Raw genomic sequence first — 2,233 nt, forward strand, 5'->3', positions numbered from 1 at the left:
GAAAATCTTGAAATCAAGTTTACAGGATTGATCATGGGTCTAATCTTTATACCACTGGATCTGGTTCTCTCTAACCCTTTTTTAATTCTCTTAACCTGCTGCTGCTTCTCTTTCTTGCTTGAATCTTGATCATCAATGGAGTTTGAAGAAGAGTTAGAAGAAGTGGATGAAGATGGTGAAAGTACTGAAGATGCTCTTTGTTTCTTCAACCGTAATAGCTCCTTCCATAGAACTGTGCATTTTGGTGGTCGAGGAGAAGGATCTTCGTCGATAAACCAACTCATTCTGTTGTTGTTGTTGTTTTCATCTTCTTTCATYGTCACTGCCTCTTTTGCAACCACTTTTTTCAGGTTTTATGCTGATTTTATTCAGCTTTTCATTCTGCCAAAAGGGGAGTAATTTTCCTTCAAAGAAGAGTTCGTCGGCGGTCAGCATGGTCGCCGGATTGGATAAGTCGCCGGACAGAAACTCAAACTCGCCGGTCCTTGTTTTGATCTCCTTTTCTTTATCTTGTGGGGTAATACAGATGAAGTTTGCATCGTCGAGGAAATCGCCGGAGAAGGAAATCCGGGGACTGGCGGTGGTCGGAGGAGGAGGAAGAGGAGTTGTTTCCGGTGACACCATTTTGTTGGGATGGGAAGGGAAGGGGTGATGTGGTCTCAAACGGTGTGCGAGAAGAAGAAGGAGACGGGAGGGGAGGGAGCGATGGAGGGACATGAGTTTTTAGGATTCTTTAAGTTTTTTTTTAATTTAAGTTACCATCTATTCAGGTCACAGGTTACGATTTTAAAGGTTGAGGATTTATTTAATAAGTTCTGTAAAATCTAAGGATTTATTTAACAAATTTTGTAAAGTCCAAGGTTTATTTGTTCCAAAAAATTGTCCAAGGACTTAATCGTTCCAAACAGTAAAGTCCGTTGGGTTTTTTTGAACTTTTCCCTACTCATAATACTAAAAATAGTATTATTACAAAACATGAACTAACAAAATGTATCTCTAATACATATATGAACAAATAATATCATCGTTTAAACTTTTCCCTTGCCTTTATCTTGCAAATTACGCTGACCTGCAAAATAGGTTAGTYCAACAACTGAGCGTTAGACCAAAAGGTCTAGTGAGTGTATAAATCTCAAACAAACACTATACTTTCTAAACAATCAGTTTAGAATCAAACTTATTCTGAAACATAAGCATATTTATGTTTCTCGCGGTTACACCGCCAATACATCTCTCTCACGGTTACACCGCCATTACATCTCTCATCTCTCTCGCGGTTACACCGCCATTTCATCTCTCTCGCGGTTACACCGCCATTTCATCTCTCTCGCGGTTACACCACCATTTCATCTCTCTCGCGGTTACACCGCCATTTCATCTATCTCGCGGGTACACCGCCATTTCATCTCTCATCTCAAAATATTTCAAAAATCCTCTAACTCTTTATCCGGACTTGAAGTCCAGTCAACCTTGTCCGGATTACAAGTCCGGTCAACCTTAACACTTGAAATTTAATTAACATCTTTGTCCGGATAAGAAATCCGGACAATACTTCACTTATAATCTTGACAAGTTTAAATTAAACCGGACAATACATGTTTCAACCTTCGACCGGTTTAAATTATTCCGGTCAATACACCATCCAATCTTTTGAAGGGTTTACATGATATCCGGTCACCTCTTGGCCGGTTTAAATGATATCCGGTCACCTCTTGTCCGGTTTAGATGATATCCGGTCACCTCTTGGCCGGTTTAAACAATAATTCACATAATATGAAGTCGAATTCATAATAACCAGTTCCAAATGCTTATCAAATTGTATGTAAACAATTCATATCCAAAGCTCTAATACACTCGCCTTTAGAAATCGAGTATCAAGGCTTTTGAAATCCTCTTCTTGTGCAATCCTTCTGATTCTTCAGAGAAAACTTCTAAATATAGTATGTGTATGTACCTTTTCTTGTCAAAAAATCTATATATACATAATAAAAGGAGGAGAGGTGGTGGGCGGCTCAACCAGCCGACCTCCCCCTTTTATTTTAAAATAATAAACTTTAAATTTTCCACATATATAAATTACACACATACATACATATCCGTACACACACACACACATATATATATAAATATATATATATATACATATATATATATATATAAACTTGAAATAACAACAAGAATATTACATCACCGCACTTATAACATTTCCTTGGGTCCATCTTGCATTCACCCC

General features: G+C 38.0%; 1 pseudogene; it reads right to left on the reverse strand.

Moving 5' to 3' along the window:
• Nucleotides 1-23: 23 nt before the first annotated feature.
• Nucleotides 24-624, reverse strand: LOC112504979 (annotated as a pseudogene).
• Between the last annotated feature and the right edge of the window lie 1,609 nt (nt 625-2,233).

The sequence above is a fragment of the Cynara cardunculus genome, unplaced genomic scaffold (assembly GCF_001531365.2).
Source record: "Cynara cardunculus var. scolymus isolate 2C unplaced genomic scaffold, CcrdV1 Un_Scaffold_7662, whole genome shotgun sequence".
Taxonomy (NCBI): Eukaryota; Viridiplantae; Streptophyta; class Magnoliopsida; order Asterales; family Asteraceae; genus Cynara; species Cynara cardunculus.